The sequence below is a fragment of the Helianthus annuus genome, chromosome 12, assembly GCF_002127325.2.
Source record: "Helianthus annuus cultivar XRQ/B chromosome 12, HanXRQr2.0-SUNRISE, whole genome shotgun sequence".
Lineage (NCBI taxonomy): Eukaryota > Viridiplantae > Streptophyta > Magnoliopsida > Asterales > Asteraceae > Helianthus > Helianthus annuus.
Genome location: NC_035444.2, coordinates 56,339,816 through 56,363,095, shown reverse-complemented (window position 1 = coordinate 56,363,095; position 23,280 = coordinate 56,339,816). Strand labels below are relative to the sequence as shown.

The window sequence follows — 23,280 nt, the reverse complement described above, 5'->3', positions numbered from 1 at the left end:
AAGCGTAAAAGTGGTGGATAAAAGAAAACTAGAGTGATCCTTGAGCTTCCGAGTGCACCAAGCTTGCTTGTTGGACCTCTAACACCTTTGAGTGTATGGAAATGGCTTGAATGAAAGTTGATGGTGGGTGTATGGTGGTGATGGGTGGCAGCCGTGACTCAAGGAGGAGAGAAGAGAGAGTGTTTGTTGTTTGATGGGTGTTAAAATGAAATGGTTAAACCTCTTGTGTTAATTTATAATCCAATTTCAATATTAACCAACATGTAAAGTGTTCCTAATCTTCCAACATGTGCCAATAAAATAATCAAAAGAAAACAAGAGTGGGTCACCCCTTGGTGACCGTCGCATGGGGGGGGGGTAGGGGGTTGGGTTGTAATGATCTAGTTACTTATCTAGTTGCTTTTAAAGTGTTTAGTTAGTGCATCATTGTATGTTATGTAATATAAGGTGTGTTAGGGTGTTCGGGGACCCTAACTAGCTCGGAAAAGTAAAAACAATGTGTTTGGTAATATTTTTATGTTCCGGGTATAGTCCGGTTGTTCAGTTGGATGTTAATCCGTTAAAGTGCTAAATTAGTCGTTAAAGTGTCTTTTATATTACTTTTAGTAACACATTAAATTTCCAACACTTTGGAAAGTGTCTAGGACTATTTTGCCAAGTTTTTGCACTTTACTAGCATTGTTAAATGCTGAATTTTGGTATTTAGTGCAGAATTCTGCACTTAAATTATTTTTAGGCACTTCCGGGCACTATAACTATCACCTAGTGACGCAGTTTTATGGTCCTCACTTCCCTACACTCCCTACCAGTGTAGTATTCTATCCCTGGCTCATACTGGCCTCAAAACATTGTCTGTCTAGGTGCTGGCATTGTCAGCATGTCTCTAGGTTATCCGTTCACTGTGCTTGGTGCATCAAGTTTGTCACTAATGTTTGTGTGCATTAAATGGGGTGACAGTGTAAAATGTGATGCATATGTATGTATGTAACAGAAAACATAAAGCAGTTTAATCACAGTTGAAATTTAAGCACAGTCATTAAGCACAAATTAAATATTAATTAATTGTACGGATACCTGTAAATGTGAGGGTTGTCACAGTAACTAACTTAATAATGATGATTAACTTTAGCTTTTATACCAAACCCTAACATTTAACAATTAAATTTCGCCAGTTAACCCCGTCGCACCGTGCGACGGGGTCCAGTCTTCTCGGTGGCGCGACGCGAGCAAGTCAAAATTCAGGATTTCCTCACTAATCATTGGCGCTACGCGACTGATATGTTCCCCTACCCATGGCGCGACGCGACGGGCAAATTTTCACAGAATGTCTCATCCAAAATTAAGCTTTACATCCCAAAAACTTCTAAGAACTATTCTAACTCTTTTTGACTTGTTCGAGGACGTAATGTTTCAGCATTTCAGCTCGTTTTTGCTCCTTTTTCAGCAACTTCATGTATCGAAACCTGGAAAACGCAAAACTAATCAATAGCACGTAATTCTAAATAAAACTAAGCTATAAATAACGATAAATTATACAAACTACACACGATATAAAGATGTATTTTGCAATACATCAAATATCCCCTCACTTGCTCTTTTTTCGTCCTCGAAAAGAATTGTGCAACGGAATCAGAGACGAACAATCACTTGGGTCAAAAATTATTTATATCTTATTAAAACCAAGGCTTGCGTTAGCCGCAATTGCGAATATACTTGTCCATTTAAACCCGAATCCAATCCTAAGCCTTTATCATGTGATTTTAATTTAAGTGCGGTCAGTCTACCTAGGGTCTCACACTAGAATTTACGGTCCACCTACTCCCACCTCAAGCTTATAGGACTAAAAGAACCATCACCTGACCCATTCCCAACCGCCTTATATCAAAACCAAGAGAGTTAACAATCAAATTTTTTTCTTTTTCCATTTTTTTCGCTTTTTTTTTCCTTTTTATGAGCTTAGACGATGCTTTCCCTAACCAAGAGGCAATCCGGCTGTAGAGTCGCTATCCCTGACTCGGATTACTTAAGTTTCGATACTTTTTTTTCTTTTCTTTGCACGGTTGATTTCACACACCCTAGCGGTAATCCGGTTGTAAAGTAACTATCCCCAACCCAGATTACATAGGAATGCATTACTTTCATTTAGTTTCTAGCTCACTTTTTATTCTATATTTTTTTTACTTTCCGCATGATCACAAACTCTAATAGTTTTTAACTTATAACGGTCCCCCTTATACTATTATCGGCAGTTTTGATTTCCCATATCTCCTAGGCAAAAACTCACTAGCAGACCGACAATTAAAGTATATTAGCTCAAAGGGACTTAAAACCAAACCCAGGCCTATCCACATATCCCTAACTAGACGCAAGGTCGATTTACTATAGTCTCATATTATTATTATTTAACCCAAGAAAAAATTCACCTTTTCTATCATTTTCCGTTTTAAATATGCAAACTTCTCATATCGAAGGACATTTTTCTGATTTTTCAATTATTTTTTGGATTTTTCAAATTTTTTAATTTTGTTACATTTTTGGATTTTTTTTTATAATTTTTCAAAAAAATAAAGAATAGCCGTATAGCATTTCATTCGCGGCTAATTCTAACACAAGCGGGTTACTTTTTACAATTGCTAAGTGGTAGTTAAACTCGCCCGAATGGAGATTGAGTACGGGCGGGCTTAAACCACTTGTACGTGCAAGTAAACCCAAACAATACTAACTACTACTCAAAACTATGCTAAAACGACTCAATGATGATGCGAAAACACTAAACTAGACTCAATGTACACTACCCCCCTCGGCACTTTTAATTGTCCCAATTAAGAGCCAAAGTGCCGAACAATGACATTGAAGTCCAATACGCGCTTGAAATGTAGTTACCTTTTAGTTGTTTTGAAAATAAATTTTAGTGTCGAAAGATTCCGCCTAGTGAAAGGAAGTTTCTTTCGCATGCAAAAATGTACTTTCAATGCGCAAAATCGGAACTTCACTTATCAATGTATCATATCCAACCAATCAAAAATCAAGCAAACCGTCATTAAACACCAACCCGAGTAGTATAACCAATTCCATATCTAAGTGTAAACCAATGAATCCCCAAACTGAAATTTTTCTATCCATTCACTATAATCTGTCACACATAACAATCATATCCCAACCCGAGCCATCCGCAATCCCAGATGAACCAACGACAAGACTAACCCACCACAAAACACTCAACAATGACTCGAAACTGACCATGAAACACTGACTTGACAAAGCATTTGACTCACACAAACAGGCGACGCGAAACATGAAATTAGTGACTCGAAAACGACTCCAAGTTTTGACTCGACAACTACTCAACACATGCCCAACAATGACCCAACCAGACATGACACATTTAATTCACACCACACAGTTTTGACTGAACGGATGGACCTATTACAAGACACTTGAATAACCCAACTCAAATGATCCGACACAATTAACTGACTCACAGCAATTCAACCTAACAGACTCAACATGAACCCAACGAACTGACCTAAACTAGCATAAACAATGACTCGACCAACCTGACAACCACCACTAACTAATGACTCGCTGAAGACATACTCGACTCGACTGACAAAGAAATAAAAGAATGAGCAAGAACATACCTGAGTCAATGAATTTGCAAGAAAAATGATGAAATTTTGGTAGTAGGTAAGCCCCAAATCGGCTGTTTGCAGCGGGTTAATGATGATATTTGTTTAGGGGTTTTGTTCGGGAAGAAAACTGAGTAGAGGTGTGGTCGGATGATAGCAAATGGCGGCGGAATTGGTGGTGTAATGGAGGTTGGAGGGTGGATGGAATGGAGATTTAATGGTGGATGGTGGTATCTGCGGTGAAGTTATAGGGGTGTTGGGTGGGTGAATCCGATGACGTGGGTGGTCGGATGGCAGAAAGTGGTGGTGATTTAGTGGTGTAATGGAGGAAATCGGAGGGGATATGGTGGGGGTAGGTGTCGGCGGTGGGGTTGTAAGAGAAAAGAGTTTTGGGTGTTTGGGGTAACTGGTGAGGAGAAAACAATTTAATTTAATTTTAAGTAGGTCGCGTCGCGCGACAATAAGCAAGGTGAGCCGTGGCGTAGCGCCACGGCTAGGTTTATTGCAAAGAGTTCAACTTTCTGGGGGTTTACAAGGTTTAAAAGGTTCAAAAAGAAGTTTTTAGTGACCCCCATGGTGGCGCTGCGCCACCAAGTGATGTCTTGGTGGTGGCGCGACGCGACGGACTAATTTCAACAGAAGGTTTCGTAAAATTAAGAGTTTTGGGACTTAGAAAATTTTCTAACTTTTACCAAACCTTCCCCAAACAATCTCAAATTTTTTCTAAGTATGGGATTTACCTGGAATGACTTTTTCTTCGCATTTTCAGCTCTTCAAAGGTACGTTTCCTGCAAATTTTCTCAAACACACAAGACACAAATACGAAAAACTACGAGAAAAACGACAAATAAAGAAATTTACAACCGGTACATACTCTACAAACGAGGCTTTTGCAACTCACTGCTCGGTGAAGGTGGGTGGGTCCTCTAGAGGAATTTCTTCCTCATCGGTAGTATCAATGGGACCTCCCAAGTAATGTTTCAAGCGATGACCGTTTACCTTCCACACTCCTTTATCAACTTCATCAAATAACTCAACGGTACCGTATGGAAACACCTCCTTTACCACATATGGTCCACTCCATCTTGATTTTAACTTCCCCGCTATCAATTTCAACCTTGAATTGAATAGGAGCACTTTATCACCTACCTTAAACTCCTTCAATCCTCGCAACCTCCTATCATGCAACGCCTTAGTTTTTTCCTTGATACTCCAAGATCGTTCATAGGCGGCATCCCTCAAAGCTTCCAACTCATGAATTTGGAAGAACCTCCTTCTTGCGGCTTTGGTAAGGTCGAGGTTAACGGTTTTCAAAGCCCACAAAGCTCTATGCTCTAACTCTACGGGAAGATGGCAAGCTTTTCCATACACAATCATGAAGGGTGTCGTTCCTAACGGTGTTTTGTAGGCGGTGCGGAACGCCCACAAAGCATCGTCGAGCTTTTCCGACCAATCCTTTCTACTTTTCCCTACCGTTTTCTCTAAGATTCTCTTCACCCCTCGGTTAGCATTCTCTACTTGACTACTAGTTTGTGGGTGGTATGCGGTGGAAAGACGATGAGTGACACCGTAGCGTGCAAGTGCCTTTTCCATGGCGGAGTTGCAAAAATGCGTACCACGGTCACTTATTATAGCTTTAGGAACTCAAAAACGTGTGAATAACTTTTTAAGGAATCTCACCACCACTCGGGCATCATTAGTAGGTAAAGCTTGAGCTTCCACCCACTTTGAGACGTAGTCAATGGCCACGAGGATGTACCTATTCCCACTCGATGAGGGGAAAGGTCCCATGAAATCAATGCCCCAAACGTCAAAGATTTCAAGAACTTGGATGGGATTTTGGGGCATTTCATCCTTGGATGAGATGTTGCCGGTGCGTTGGCAACGGTCACATGTCCTAACAAACTCTAAGGCATCCTTTACTACCGTTGGCCAATAGAAGCCACTATCGAAAACCTTTTGTGCCGTCACATTTGGCCCGTGATGGCCTCCCGTTAAACCTTCGTGCACATGACTAAGGATGTTTAACCCATCCTCTTTTGAAACACACCTTCTAAGCACTCTATCTCCACCTATCCTAAATAGGTACGGGCCATCCCAAATATACTTCCTAGCATCCCTAAGAAGCTTTTTCTTTTGTTGATATGACATACCCCTCACAAGATCTCCGGTCGCTAAAAAATTTGCCAAATCCGTGAACCATGGCAAACCCTCTACCTCGGCACTAACAAAGTCTATGGTTTCATGAGGAAAAGTATCTCCTATGGAATCCTCACGAACTTCCTCTCTCTTAGGATCCTCTAAACGTGATAAATGGTCGGCGGCCACGTTTTTCGCTCCTTTTTTATCCTTAATTTCTATATCGAACTCGGAGAGCAAAAGAATCCATCTAATGAGACGCGGCTTCGCGTCTTTCTTTTGGAATAGAAATCGCAAAGCGGCGTGGTCGGTGAACACGGTGGTTTTGGAAAGCACAAGGTATGAGCGAAACTTATCAAACGCAAACACTACAGCTAAGAGCTCTTTTCTGTGGTGGTATAGTTCTCTTGAGCATCATTTAAAGTTTTGCTCGCGTAGTAGATTGGATGAAAGTGTTTATCGACTCTTTGACCTAAGACCGCACCTACGGCATAATCACTTGCATCGCACATGAGCTCGAAAGGCAAGCTCCAATTGGGTGAGACAAGTATAGGGGCATTAACGAGTTTCTTCTTCAAGAAATCAAACGCCTTGATGCACTCTTCGTCGAAGACGAAAGGTACATCCTTCTCTAAAAGTCGGGTCATGGGGCGTGTAATTTTGGAAAAATCCTTTATGAAACGCCTATAAAAGCCCGCATGACCTAAGAAGCTTCTAACGGACTTGACACTAGTAGGTGGAGGCAATCTACTTATGGTATCTATCTTGGCCCTATCCACGTCTATTCCCTCTCTAGATACCTTATGACCTAGGACAATCCCCTCCGTCACCATAAAGTGACACTTCTCCCAATTCAACATAAGATTTGTTTCTATGCACCTCTTAAACATCCTATCGAGATTTAGAAGACATTGGTCGAAAGTGGTGCCATAAACCGAGAAGTCATCCATGAAAACCTCCATAGAAGTCTCAAGCATGTCTTGGAATATAGCAACCATGCATCTTTGAAATGTAGCCGGAGCATTGCATAACCCGAAAGGCATGCGGCGATACGCATAAGTGCCGTAAGGGCATGTGAACGTCGTTTTATCTTGATCCTCCGGGGCGATGGGGATCTGAAAATAACCCGAAAATCCATCGAGAAAACAATAGAATTGTTGACCCGCTAGACGCTCCAACATTTGGTCAATGAATGGCAAGGGGAAATGGTCTTTCCGAGTGCGTCATTTAACTTTCGGTAGTCTATGCATACACGCCAACTGGTAACGGTACGAGAAGGGATTAATTCGTTCTTTTCATTCATGATCACCGTCATCCCACCCTTCTTTGGGACGACTTGGGTCGGGCTAACGCATGGTGAATCGGAAATAGGGTATATCACCCCGGCATCTAACAACTTAAGCACTTCCTTCTTAACAACCTCTTGCATGTTCGGATTTAGGCGCCGTTGAGGTTGCACCACCGGCTTATATTCATCTTCCATGAGTATCCGGCGGGTACAATAGGCGGGGCTTATGCCCTTGATATCCGAAAGACGCCATGCAATGGCTTCCCTATTTTCTCTCAACACCTCTAACAACCTACCCTTTTCTCCCTCCTCTAACTTAGACGAAATAATGACGGGAAATTCGGAACCCTCACCTAAGAAAGCGTACTCTAAGTGGGACGGGAGAACTTTGAGTTCTAATGGGGGGGGGGTTCTCTAATGGTGTACTCTCGGACTCACTTTTGACCTCACTCAATTCTAGCACTTCGGGGACCCACTCGTTCTCTTCTACTTCCTCACTCTCACTCACAACCTCCTCTACCTTCTCAACTACCTCATCTATCTTACTCTCAACTAGATCGGCTCCACTAATATAGTCAAAGCAATGGTCGACACAAGATAAGAAAGACTCTATGAAATAGACCGAATTACAAGGACTACTAAGGTCATCGGAACCACTAGGGTGTTCCATGGAGCGTGATATCTCGAAAGTAACTCTCTCCTCACCGACTTGAAGTGTAATTTTCCCGTCAAAGACATCGATGATAGCCTTGGCGGTACACAAGAATGGGCGTCCTAGAATGATAGGAACCTTCTCGTAGGCTTCCATATCGAGAACGACAAAGTCTACGGGAAAGACGAATTTATCCACTTTGACTAGAAGGTTTTCAATTATACCACGTGGATACTTTACGGATCTATCGGCTAGAGATAAAGACATGCATGTAGGGGACAACTCTCCTAGACCTAACCTCTCATACATGGAATATGGCATTAGGTTTATACCCGCTCCTAGATCGGCTAGGGCCCTACACTCGGTATCACTCCCAAACAAGCACGGGATGGTAAAAAGGCCCAGATCCGTGAATTTTTCCGGGACCTTGTTCAAGACTACAGCGGAACATCCCCCACTAAGGGGAATGTTAGAAACCTCTCCTAACCTATCATTGCATTTTAGAAGATCCTTTAAGAATTTTGCATATTTAGGCATTGATTGAAGGGCTTCTATGAAAGGAAGGTTGATCCTAAGTTGTTTAAAGATCTCTAAGAATTTCCCGTACTCCTTGGAATAGGTTTGGTTTTTGAGACGGGAAGGAAATGGAGCACGGGAAATATCAACATTGGGTGATGGAACAACTTGAATGGGCCTTTTTTCTACACTCTTCTCACTTGAAGTACCCCCGATGTGTGTGGTACTTGCTGGGATGAACCTAGATTGCACTTTACCGAGTGCCTCCATTTGAACCTCTTCATCTACGGGTTCCTCATCTTCTATCTCAACATTCTCGGGTCTCACTACCTCTCCTAAAACCCGTCCACTACGGGTCGAAATTGCCTTCAAAGTTCCAGATGGATTGGGCTTTGGGTTTCCCGAAAATTGACCGGGAGGTCGTTCTTGCAACTGGCGTGCGATATCCCCAACTTGCCTTTGAAGATCTAGGAAATTTGAATGGTTATTCTTTAGGAAAGTAGCATGTTCTTCTAAGGTACGTTGGGTAGCCTGATCCTTGACCACTAGCTGGGTAAGAAGGTCCTCTATCCTAGATAGACTACTATTTGACCCCTCATTCCTAGGTTAAACCTCTTGGTTTGACCCCTCACCTCTGAACTGTGCACCTGAACCTGAACTAGCAAATTGACCTGTTTGACCCGACCCCCCAATAGAATAGAAACCTGGCCCCCTGCTTTGATATTGACCTGATGGAAAACCAGGGGGTTACCTGAAGAGCGATAATTGTTAGCACGCCAATTAGAGTTACTATTGTTGAACGGGTTAGTTGGACCCCTATTTTGACCTGCTATGTACTCTACCTGTTCTAGGGTGAGTGTTGGGCAATCTACAGTGTCTTGACCACCTCTACAAACTTCACACCTATCGACCTTCTTCTTAATTTCTAGCAACTCCTTGGTGATATAGTCGAGTTGAGATACTACCTTTGAGTTTGAAACGACTTGGTTTAATCCTCGAAAAGATGAGGAAGTAATCACAGGATTGGAATTCCTGCTGGTAGCACTATGATCTATATCAGCATGAGCGAAGCTCTCAAAGAGATCATTGCAGTCAGCCACAGTTTTCTTTCCCATTAGATGGCCTCCTGCAGATGTGTCGAATCGGGCCTTGCACTCAGGTGTGAGACCATCGTAAAACTTTTCTACTAAAGCCCAATCCGACAGCCCATGTTGGGAACAACGTGAAAGTAAAGTTTGAAACCTCTCCCATGCTAAGTGATATGGTTCGTCAGGCTCCATTCTAAAGGAATGGATCTGATCTCGAAGGCGAGAAGCCTCTACAGGTGGGAAATACTTAGCAAGGAAGGCATATCTAAGTCCAGCCCAAGTAGTATAAGTGCCTGCTGGCTGCGAATCGAGCCATGTGGTTGCGCGGCCAGCAAGCGAAAAAAGGAAGACTTGGAGATAGCGGGCATCAAGATTAACACCTTCGATGCTGAAGGTGCTACACAGACGGGTAAGGCGGTTGATATGTGCAGGCGCATCCTCATCATCACGACCATGGAACTGACAAGAGTTGTTAATGGCGGTCATGATGTATGAAGGAATTTGCCAAGACTTGTCATTGGTGATCTCAGGGATGGTGATGGGTGAATTTGCGTTAAAACCCGCGGTGGAACGCTGGTGGACAGTTTGGTTTTTGGCCATTTGGTGAACTGGTGGTGGACTAGGATGTTGGGAGGGAGGTGGGGAGTTGTGGGGTGATGACTTAGGGGTGAAGTCGTAGTTCGGTGGTTTAGATTGTAGTGTAGAGTCAGAAGGGGCTGAAGATGAAGTTGAAGATTTTCGAACCTGAAAATTTGGTGTGGAGCAGGAAGACTTGTCGATTGGCGGCTTCACTGGTCCCTACGAACGCGTGTGGGGCATGAACTGCAAAACCAAGGACAAACAAGTAAGACGACTCCAACAAAAGACTCGAAAAATATGAAAACGACACTAAAATTACTTGGACTCTTAGGACTCACAAACACACAAAAATCATGTAACGATATCAGTTGAAATCCAAACAAAGTGGTTAACGCAATTGCCAAGCGTCCCCGGCAACGGCGCCAAAAACTTGATGTGGAAAAAGTAGTTCAACTAAATAAACTAAAATAACCCTAAATTAAGACTCAAGTAATAAAAATTTAGACTCTCTAACTTGACTAAACTACTCACCGGCAAGTGAACCGGTCGACTCTAGCAAAGAAAAGTAAATCCGGATGTCGAACCCACAAGGACTCTAATTAATCACGTTAACGACTTTATTTAGACTAGACGCTGATACGACTTAACAATTGTTGTGTTTTAAGGGGGGTTTTACTAAAATCCTAAAATTGAAATTGAAATAAAACTAGACTAAGACACGAATAAGAACTAAGGTTTGATTCAGATGAGATTAACGACTACCTAGGCTTGAATCCAGTTTAACTATGAATGAATTTCCAACGGTATTATTGTTGTATGGAGTCGGGATTGTAAAATACTAAACCCTAAGGTATTTCAAGCTAAGACTTCCCGACCCTTCTCAGGAAGAAACCTAGGAAACCCTACAAGGCTGTTATGAACACCGACTGTTAGACTTCCTCTCAGTCCTCTAACGACTCTAAAAGTGCCCTAATTTGGCTATCTACCTCTCAGCGCGATAATCTAAGGCAATTCTAGGTTCTAACTTGGTTTACTAGACACAAATGCAATTAGGGAACTAAAACCGACTTCTCTCAAAATCTATCTTAGCTATATATTGCACTGAGACCTAATAACTAACTCGAGCCTCTTAGCGACAAGTTAAGTAGAATATTTAATTCTAACTGTATTTTAATTACTGTTTCTAAGGCTATTGGCCAATTTACCCAAAGATCACCCGAACCCGCAAGGATGCAAATAATCAACACAAATTTATTATGTGAAATACATTCACCAAAATCTATGTGAAACAGCAAGTAATCAACAATCAAAAGTAAATACGCATACGCACGAAATCAGAAATTCTAGAACACTTTACTTTAAAAAATCAATCCATAACAAACAAATAATAACCGTTAAAAATCCAAACTTTTATCAAACTATCATCTTGCCTAGGTAGTAACAAAGTTTTTAGCCAAGAAACATGTTGTCTAAAATAAACAAATCCAGTTCAAAACAAGAATTCATTGGAAAAGTATTGAAAACATGAAATTAAAGAAAACTGGGAGATAAAATCCGAACAATCTTCGTTTCCACGCTCCAAGCTTCAACCGTATGATTCCCGCAAGCTAAAGCACTCCGAAATACACGACATCTGCTCCAAAAGTCACCTAGGGTTTTCTTGATTCGTAACTAACTTAATAATGATGATTAACTTTAGCTTTTATACCAAACCCTAACATTTAACAATTAAATTTCGCCAGTTAACCCCGTCGCGCGGCGCGACGGGGTCCAGTCTTCTCGGTGGCGCGACACGAGCAAGTCAAAATTCAGGATTTCCTCATAATCATTGGCGCTACGCGACTGATATGTTCCCCTACCCGTGGCGCGATTCCACGAGCATATTTTCACAGAATGTCTCGCCCAAAATTAAGCTTTACATCCCAAAAACTTCCAAGAACTATTCTAACTCTTTTTGACTTGTTCCAGGATGCAATGTTTCAGCATTTCAGCTCGTTTTTGCTCCTTTTTCAGCAACTTCATGTATCGAAACCTGGAAAACGCAAAACTAATCAATATCACGTAATTCTAAATAAAACTAAGCTATAAATAACGATAAATTATACAAACTATACATGATATAAAGATGTATTTTGCAATACATTAATATACTTATAAAACTGAAAGTTTATGGGGTGCGCCCGCCCACCCACAGATCCAAATGGGTCCGCCCCTGTCAATAACACAATTATACAACTATGAGTTTTATGTACCAAAGGAGAAGAAATAAAGGATTTTGACTATCTAAATTATATTTTTAGTTAAGATAACACTAAAGATAGAAATGCAAACAAACTTCTCCATTGAATATTGAAAAGCAAACAGACTTCTCCAAAACTAAACAAACATTAAGTTTATCAAATAAATTTACTCAAAAATACCCTTAAAGATCACACGGAGTGGGTGTAAAAAATGGTGTGGAGCTCCTCCACGTCGGGAACACAATCCCGGACATGACGTGGAGGGCGGCATGGTCATGAGGACGAGAGCTTCTCCTAGGGGTATTCAGGATTCGATTTGAATTCGAAAAATTCAAAATGCGACTCGATTCGAATTCGATTAATAAGATCCGAATTCGAGTTGATTTGTATTCGAATCCAGTAATCGAATACGAATTTATGAATTTCAATTCGGTTATGTATAATTTTTTAATATAATTCGAATTCAATTTATATATACTTTTTAATATCTATACTATATTATAATACATGTGTGAGTGACATTTTAAAATACCTAAAAAATAAGAATTTTTTCTCTCTTAATTTATAAATACACCTCTAAAATGAGGGTAAATTGTTCTTTTAAACAATAATTATATTTTAGCCCCTCGTCTTATTACACTTAAATTACTGAGTTTTAACATAATTATGGGCAATTAGTTACACTTTCCCCCTCCACAATAAACATATAATTTTTTTTACGTATTCTTATCATATTATAAACTATAATATTTTTTAAAAATCCAAAAGTAATGTGATGACCTACTCATTTTTGTCGACGTTTTTATAGTTGACTTTGTCAGCACTGACGTGTGCGTTTCTATAGTTGTCTTTGTCAGCATTGACGTGTGGATTAAAAGATATAAGTAGAAGATGTCTTAGTGTACAAGTGATTAAAGGCTAACGTACTTATTTATTATCCCAGAAATACTATCAATTTAATTCTCTCATCTAGATTACACTTTAACCCCCCATCTTTAACAAAATTATAGATAATTAGTTACTAGTTACACATTATCCCCTTATAAAAAACTAACCCCCCCACCCTACGGTTTTTAGATGGTCGTAACTTTTTGGTACATTAATATATATATATATATATATATATATATATATATATATATATATATATATATTTCAAATTACACCATATAAATGAGTATTTTATTCTCTTTAATTTGAGTATAGTATTGGTATAATTTTTTAAATTAAAAAATTGATATGTTACGTGATTAACAGTGTCTAAGGGTGAGTAATAACTGAACCGAACTGAAATCAACCAAAAACTGAATTAACTGGAAACACATTAACCGAAACCCGCATTAACCAAAAACGGTTATCGATTTTTGTACCCTCAATTAATCAAAATTAACGGAACCGAACCATTCATATATTTCTAACTTTTATACCTTCAGTTCATGTATTTCAAATTTATACCCCCCATTTTATGTATTTATACATCCATTTCATGTACCTCTACATCCATTTCATTTATTTATACTTAAATTTCATGTAGATCTAATCAAAAGTTTTATCCCAAGTTTGGTTTTGGTTATGAACTGAAATTAAATAGATTAAATAAAAAACCATCAATCTAACTGAATAAACAAACCGATTAACTGAAAACGGACTGGTTAATAAAATAGACTAATCGATGACCTCGATTTCGGTTGAGGATAATAATCTAACTAACCGAATGGACACCTTGGCAATGTATGTGTTTCCGGCCACATAACGTGCGCACCTATCGGTTATTAACCAAAACCAGTTATCAGTGAGTAATAACTAAATCGTTAACCTAAACCAAGTCGAAAACATACGAAACCGACCCGAAATCAACCAAAAACGGAATTAACTAAAACCGAAATAACCAAAAACCGATTATCAATTTTTCTGTACTCTTGTTTAACCAAAATTAGCTGAAGCGAACCGAATCATTCATATTTTCATATATTTTTAGCTTTTATACATTCGGTTCATATATTTCGTATATTTATACTTTCATTTCATGTATTTATACCCCAATTTGATATATTTCTAAGCAAAAGTTTTAGCCTAAATTTGGTTTTTGCAATTACCTGAAATTAAACAAACCAAACAAAAAACCGTCAATCTAACCTAATAAACTGAAATGATTAACTGAAAACCGATTGTTAATAAAATAGACTAACCAATGACTTTGGTTTCGATTAAGGATAATAACCGAACCAACTGAACCATGCACAACACAATGAAATAGATTACCCGATAACTTCGCTTTTGATGTATATCTACCATAATGGTGCTACATTAAATATTATATGAATAAGAAAACTACAAAAAAACGAGTATCGCAATGCAATGTGTCACTTCCGCCGCATCGCGCGAGCGTTTGGCTAATATGTATATATATATACGCACATATAACTTCTAAACTTGGGCAAGTATGAACTACACCCATAAGTGATAAGTTTATTATTCATAACATTACCAAACCTAAACCTACTGATAAATAGCTCATAGTACTTAGGCCATCCGTAGTCATAAGGCCCTTTTGGGGGCGTTATGCGACATGTGGCATGCCACATCACCAAGGGACTTTATGGGGCGTTATGCAAGTTGAGGTCGTAGTCATAAAGCCCCTTTGTCATCATTACTCAATTAATTTAATTTTCTTTTTTTAATTAATTTCTAAGTTTTATAAAATTAAAAATCATTGCATTAAATAAAAAACAATACATTAAAATAAAATAAAACGTTAAAGAAAAAAAACATTACACCTAAAAAAATATATTTATTCTTCGGCTTCATTTTCGTTCTCTCCTTCTTCCTCTTCGTTTTCTCCAGCATCCAAACCTACGTCTTCAAAGTTCCCGTCTTCGAATTCCTCAACCTCTTCTTCCTCGGAATCTTCTTCGTCGTCACTGTTGTATCGAATTGGGCGAATCGCCCAAGCATGCTCAACCAAATCCGCCTTCAACGTGTTATGTATTTCCTTAGATCGCAATACTTGAGCATTTGCGAGTCTCTATTCCATTGTTGCTTGGGTTCCTTCGACTAAATCTTCCGGAATATAGTTTCGGCATATCGCTCTTCCATCATCCTCAGTGATCATATTATGCAAAATGATGCAAGCATACATGGTCATTCGTATTCTATCCTTATGCCACATGCGACAAGGATTTCTGATAAAATGCCATCGTTGCTGTAGAACCCCAAAACACCTCTCGATATCCTTTCTTGAAGACTCTTGTAATTTTTTAAAATACTTTCTTTTCTCATCGAACGTTTCAGAAAATGTTTTAACAATAATCGAATACTCCGGGTATATACCATCGCCCAAATAGTAGCCATGCTCGTAGTCGTTCCTGTTCGCATGAAAACCGGCCTTTGGTATAGTTCCAGAAATGTAGCTCTCTTATAATGGTGAAGCCTCTAACGTATTAATATCGTTAAAACACCCGGCTACACCAAAGAAGGCCGACCAAACCCAAAGGTCGTATGACGCAACAGCTTGTAATACCAAAGTTGGCCCTTTTTGATCACCTTGTGTATGTTGACCTCGCCATGCGGTTGGACAATTATACCAACGCCATTGACGACAATCCAAGCTACCAATCATGTCGGGTATTCCATGCTTTTCTAGATGCACCTCATATATTTGTTGAAATTCGTTCCAAGTGGGATTTCTCAAATAACGTTTTCCATATAACTGGCATATACCTAAAATATAATTTAATATATAAAAGTTTTACTAGTAAGCTACTAAAAAATAAATATATAAAAGTAAGTAAATAAATAAAAGTCAATAAAAAATACCATAGCAAAAATGTTCCAAGCAATCTCGGGTTGTTTTCTCCGCCATCTTCAAGTACTCGTCGTTGATGTCGTACGTGTTTCCGTATGATAATATGCGTAACGCGGATGTGACCTTTTGAATTGAGGTGAAGCCTAAATATCCTAGCGTGTCCATTCTTTGCTTAAAGAAATCATACTTATTTTCCAAATCATTATTAATGCGCAAAAATAACCTTTGGCTCATCCGAAAACATCGTCTAAAAACATTGGGTCCGTGAACCGGTGTCGCATCAAAATAGTCTTTCATCAAACGCTCGTTCGCGGCTTCACGATCTCGCAAGATATAGGTGCGCCGCAAGATGGGTCGTGGAGGGGGAGTAGGCCGAACGTGCTCAAATGCTTGTATCACAAAAGTACATGCACTCGTAACCGCTTCTTCCTCATCTGCGTCTTCTTCGAGTGAAAAAAAATCTTCGGTAAATATCGGTGAACGAGTCTTCCGATGGGGAACCCATTTTTTTAATAGGGTGGGAGTAGCTTCAAAACTTTTTAAAAAATATATAGAGAAGGAGAGAATATTTGAGTATGATTTGTTAAAAAAATGGAAGAGTTGGGAGTTATTTATAGTGTGAAAATAAAAAAATTGAATTTTTTTAAAGAATATGACCGTTGATTAACGGTCAAAAATTAAAAATTCCAATTCATCACGCCGCTAAATTAATCGCGCCACACCCCCTTTTTCCTTTGATAGCGCCCCACATTTTGGTGTGCCGGGCGTTTTGCCGGCGCCATGACCGGGCATACCGCCCCACTACGCAAGTCCTTATTTCTAAATTTTTACCTAACTTATAACAACACATTTTCTAAATTTGGGTGTTTTGACATCTTGATAGTTAATTAATTTTGCAGATTATTATATTAAAGGGAAATTATATTAGTTTGTAGTAGTTTTAGAAAATGAAAGTAAAATAATATATTGTTTAGGGTGAATCTGAATTAAATCGAATTTATTCGAATTTGGTTCGAATTTGATACGAATTCGAGTTTTATATACTAATCGAATCGAATACGAATTTAGGTAAAAAAAATAAATATTCAAAAAATTCGATTCAAATAATTCAAAAATTCGTTATTCGATTCGATGAACATCCCTAGCTTCTCCACCAGCGTGAGGCACTTTGGGTTTGATGATGTGGAGGGTTTTCGTTGGTTTGTAGATTTTGGTTAGTTTTAATTGGTTATTGTTTATTTTTTTTAACTTTTTTTATATAAACACCACTAACCACGCCACTTACACTCCTTTTTTTTTCACCACACGACAGCCAGATGTTGAATAACATCACTCTATCAAACTCCTATTCCATATTCTGTATAGTCTAACAATGAATTAATTAATTAATATCGACACAACGTCTGAAAACTAAAAAGGCAAAACCCGACAAATGACACTGATCAACCACGCGCACATGGGTGCCAATATCGCAGTTCATTAAAGTAGTAGTTGGGTTAGGATCAAATACAAAGGATAAAATAAATAAGTAAAGAAATTAGCTGTCATTGCCTTTAATTAGTTGTTCCTTAATTGCTGCCTTTGTTTTTCTTTTGTGGCTATAAACATAGCCTGCTTGTTATCGTGACAGACATCAAATAAATGAAAACCCAAATAACTTGATACCAATTTTCTCATGGTATCAGAGCAAGGTTCATCATCTACCAAAACACAAAAAAAAAACCAAACATACCTTCTGAAATCTCTACAAAGAAACGAGACAAACCCTAGCCGCTGTTGAATCATCCTGTTTTGTGGAATCCGTTTGTTGACGAAGAAAGATCCGGTGGAAGCGACGGTTGTCGCTGGATTTAGATAAGAGGCAGATCTCATTTTTTGATCAAAGTTATTTACGAAGTTGCAGGTTCCTTTTCCTTTTCCTTTTGAAGGAGATAAAGGCGGATTTTCCTTTTTTTTTTGGCTTTGACCAAGGTAAAAGCACAATTAAGAAAGAAGGAAAGAAATATAGTCTATAAATTGCAATGGTGATTACTAGAACCGATATATGCACATACTGTGGAAAGAATGCACACATTAAAAGAGAATGTTTTGAACTTGTTGGATACCCGGAGTGGTGGCCTGGGAAGACGAAACGTGAACATGGATGTAACACCTCGAAATTTTGTGTCCAATAATGTGTTGACACGTGTCATGAGTTTACACGTGGTATTAAATACTAAATAAAGGACTAAAGTTGACAAACCTTGAAAGTATATAAATTCGAGGGTTAAAAATGTCAATCTAGGAACTTTTGCTTGCATTGTCTTATTTGGTCTACGTACCGGAACTGAGAACATTCGAGATTATGCAGGATTATACACGAAAGATGAGGGATAAATATACTGTACAATAACCCTAAATGATGCTCATACCTTCAAACGAATGAATCATGGATCCTACGGGGCGAAATGCGGAAGAAGGTGAGAAATTACAAACTACAGGGGTTAAAGGTGTCAACATGTTTAATTTATACCTCTGAGTGACCCTTTGACGAACCCGAGACTTTGTAATAGTAAATTACGCTCACTAGAATGTACGATATAAATTTCGCAAAGTTCCGTTTTAAAACGAGAAAGTTATGATCAATTTCGTATGCGAGGGGTTAAAGGCGTCAACAATGAAAGATAAGGCTTTTCGGATAGTAATTAAACTAACCGGGGACTTAAATGCGGGTAAAAGTCGCGAGACCCTTATTCGTAAATAAACAAGGCCCAAAACGCAAAGTTACCCCTTCGAAACCGAAAGGTCAGGCTAATCATGGCAAAAGATTTGAAAATCTTGATTTACGGACCTCAGGCGGGCCGCGTTAAAGAAAGCATGAAGCTAATGCGGGCCGCGAGCCATATGAAGATCCGGTTCCTGACATAAGGATTCAGGCGGCCCGCATGAGCCTAACCTGATCCTTGATGCGGGCCGCGTCAAGGTGCCAGATGCAGAAAACATCACAGATTCACTGTTTGAGCTTGTGACCGACCTTGGATGCATTAATTGAAGCATGGGCGCCCCCTACATGTCCCCTAACACTCAGGGACAGCTGCTGATCATCCATAAGCAATTATAGGTTGAGTTGTAATGATCTTGTGCACCATTTTTCACTATAAAAGGCAATGTAGTGCACCATTGTTCAACACACCTCAAACCTGCTTTCTTGATCATTCCTGAAGCTCAAAAGCATTCTTCTAACATCTCTGGTCGTGCACCAAGCTTCTGTAAGTATGCCTAACCCTTTGTGGCTTAGTTTTCCATAGTTTTAGCTTAAAAGTCAATCCGTCGTAATTAACGATTGACTTTACGATAAATCACAAATGGTCCAGTGGTTTGTCGAATCAAAGGTAGTTATATGTTGGTAATCATGTGGGCTTTAAACCCCTAAAAGGGCACCCTCTGATTCCCACTCTAACTAGTCCGAACGTCGAGTCAAACTTGCTTAGAAAAAGTCAACAGAATGCTATTTTACGATTTTATGCATAATCAGTAATGTAGATGGTGTGTAACTTGTTTTAACACTCATAAAACATGATAATAAGTATATTAACTAGTCTAAACTTGTTTGATCCGACCATGTACTATTTTGACCCGGTTCGGAGCCGAAAGTCGCAAAACTTTGACTTTTGCTTTGACTTCAGTTCTGACCCGTTAAAGTATGTTTTAGATATGCCTTAGGACTCTCTTAGGACCAGGTTACATGATGGTATAACCCTCTGTGACCGGTTCGTTGTTTGTCCGAGTCTTTTACACCTTTCCGTTAAATGCTTGAAAGTTGACCGTAACGCCCTTTTTAATTTAAAACGAGAATTTCAGACATGTGAAAGGACCATAACCTTAGTTACTAATTTCTAAGCATGTCCCTAAAATTTCATGTCAATCCGAGGTCCAGAATAGGAGTTATGCTAAATAGCGCAATTACGGAAACTTTTGTAATTAAATGGCGCAATTAGCATAACGCCTATCTAAACCCAGATTTCGACACCAAACCTTTTACACACTGATGTAAAATAATATTTTGGGATTTTAAAAGATTTTTAATTATTTTTAACCTGCTCATAACCTGCGGTTATGGCATCGGTTCGGTAATTACCGAATATACCCTTTTCGGACATAACTTGAGTTCTACAAGGTCTTTTGACCCGATTCCAGTTGCTACTGATTTTAAATAATAAATAGAGTATTTTGAACTTTATAAACTGTTCAGAAAACTCAGATTTCCTGTAGAACTCAGAAACCTCTTTTATAATCTTTAAAATGACCGAAATACCCCTACGGGGCATAAAAAGGATTTAAACTCGTTACGGGCATTATGGAAGGCATCCTACTGATACCGCAACCTCTTTAAAGCATATTGACTTAGGAAACCTGTGTAGGACTCTTACGGTTACCGTTGCGCCTTTTGCGCGCACGGTTCGGTTTACGTAACTAGTTTACATAAACTAGCCGAAACGGGTCAAACCTTATTGTTTTGACCTCAAAATCCAGAGTGTGGTTATTGTACCCATATAAAACAAGTCTTCAAACTTGTTGGGTCCAAATCACATTCCATTCCCGGTTTTCGCCTTTCACGCGATTAAACCGTAATTATCCTTTGAAACTGACCGGTCTAAGCTACGGCTAAATTAAAGACCCGTTAGGATTCTAATAGGTTATTTTAAACCTTCGTTCCAGAATAGGAGACCAGTAAAAGATAGTTGCATTAGTCGATTAAGGATTTATACTTGCTCAGGTAAATACTTTTAACTTATTTTCCGTTATACGGGCTTGGGTTACGGTATATAAAATACCGCTTGATCGGGCATCAAATCTTCCATCGTTTGGTGGTTAATTGAATAATTTGATCGGCTCGTTTAAACAGTTTTGTTTACTTAAACGCTTTGTGGGGTTAATGACCATGTCCCGGATATCCCTGGCAGCATTTTACGAAATGGCCACGACCTAAGTGCGGAGTGTAGGCGTACACTTGTCAGTGCATAAATAGTTGATGTGGTGTGTCTATTGATCATTAACCCGGTACGTCCGGGCTACTGAACGCATAAGGAACATGTAATTCGTTCACAAGATTATAAATTTAAATAATTCTCCCAAGTTATAAAGAGTTTGTGCCTTGTGCATTCATATATTGTGTGGTTTGACTATATTGTTGCCAACTACGTCACGGTAATCCCCCACCGGGCCCACCGGTGAGACACGTGGAAATCGGGGTGTGACAGGTTGGTATCAGAGCCAACGTTGAGTGAATTAAACACTAGTCTTTTGTGTTTAATCTCAATGACACAATTGCACATATTCGAGTCTAGACAAGAACATAGGACAAATTCGAATTGTTATTCCAGTTTGTCTTTTATTGTTTATTGTGATTTAAAGATTTGTTAAGCAGGAAATATGCCACCAGCAATTAGAAGAGGAAGAGGAGGAAGAGGCAAAGGGCCGATCACTACTCACAATGATCATGAGGCCGGACCTTCAAACATGCGAGCTCCTTCCAGCACGAGGAGCGAAGAACCTCAGAGACGTAGAAGAAACCTCTTTGAACCTGCAAGACATTCTACCTCGCACAGTTCAACACCTTCATACCGTCACTCTTTTGGACCAAACTCAGAAAATGAACCCAATAACCCTCAACCTTCGTTTATACCTCTCCAGCGATCTGCATCGCACCGTTCCTATGGTGATCCTACTCCTTTCTTTCAAGGCCGATTTAATCCGGCTGATTATGTCCAAGAACCAATAGGTTATAACCCATTAGGACCTGAAGACCATTTCTCCGAAGATAATGCGGTAGATATGGATGAAGACACGGATCCCATAGAACCTGCAAGAGGTACTCCCAACCATCCTATCGAGATCTCTGATGGGTCATCCTTTCATGGAACACCCTATCAAGGTCCCGACAGTTATCAGGCGAGGTTTGACCAATGTGATTGGTACTTCACACCTTCTCATCACTTCTCGCCTCATGAGCAGCAACAGCAACAGGATCCTTCCGAGGATTCGCGTTTCGTGGCAGTTACGCCACCTCCTCCTCCGCCACCAGTTCAGCAAGCACCTCCAGACCCGCCAAGGCATAGGAGATCAGGCGCGCGGATGTCCACCCGAGGAGGGGAATTCCATTTCAGCACCCCTCGCCACTCGAGTGCAAGTCACTTTCCGCCAGTGCCTGAAGAACCACAGTTAGGGGAACCTTCGGGTCACCCTGCAGAGGTGAATTCTGCACCAGTTGCACCACCTCCACCACCATTCGGATATGACAATCCGATACCAGCGTACAGCGGTTCCACCGCGTACAACCCGTTTGAGCAGCCGACTCACACGCACTACAACTATAACTATGATGCCGATCCATACATGGTAGCGGCTAATTATAATGCCCTCCATGGAACCTCTTGGAGACCAGATTACTCAGCTCATGGGTATCCAGCACCTTCTAGACCTCCGGTTCAGCAACCGTCGCAGCAGCCACGTTTTTCTCCACCGGAGCAAGAAGAAATCCTCCACCGTCTAAACCGAGTGGAACGAGACTTTGAGCAAGAACGTAAAAGTAATTGTGGATTCCTTAGAGGCCTAGCAAACCTACTAAAAGGAAGGAAGAAATGAGATCATTAGTCTCCTTATGTACTGTTGTATTTACTATTACAGCCTAGTCCCTGCGTGGACATTTATCTTTTAGTCCCTGCGCGGACATCTATGTATGTATTTGGTCCCTGCGTGGACTTGTTTTCTATAAACCTCTGCGTAGGTATTTATGTATTTAAAAAGTCCCGTTTAGGGCAGCGTGTAATCATTATTACGATTAATGGAATGTTAAGTTATAAATATCATTTTTGCTATTATTATTATATGAAATAAATAAAAAATCATTCCTTTTAAATTAATCTACCTAAATAAAGAATCTTAATGGTGAAACCTAGCCAGGTGTCATTATAAGACCCGGCCGAGATGGTAAGACCTGATTAAAAGATTCAGATTCCCTGTTAACCTCTGTAAACATGTTAACGTTCTTGGCAACTGTGATTCGTTAAAATCACACGCGTCAATCTTATATGAGAATCCTTCTAAGGATTCCAAAGCCCAAATTAATGATTTGTAAATCATGGGTTAAACCGTCAATGAAGATGATCATTTATTAAACATCCATTAGCGATGTAGTGCCTACAGGCCAAACCTATTAAACATCCATTAGGGATGTAATGCCTACGGGCCATATTTATTGTCATATAAGACAAAAGACAGTTGTAGTCTATGACTCCCTGTCAGAAGAAGTAAAAGGACTACGGTTCAAACCTTCATGCCTTGATTCTCTGTAATCCCGGCTTA

The 23,280-nt window shown here is 39.6% G+C and overlaps 1 long non-coding RNA gene across 1 annotated transcript; it reads right to left on the bottom strand.

Annotated features, from left to right (window-relative positions):
* Nucleotides 1–1,388: 1,388 nt before the first annotated feature.
* On the bottom strand, nt 1,389–4,022 carry LOC118484712. The gene is made up of 2 exons (XR_004874124.1): nt 3,642–4,022; nt 1,389–1,463 (listed from the first exon to the last, which is right to left on the bottom strand). It is a non-coding gene; the product is annotated as an uncharacterized LOC118484712 (long non-coding RNA).
* Nucleotides 4,023–23,280: the final 19,258 nt, after the last annotated feature.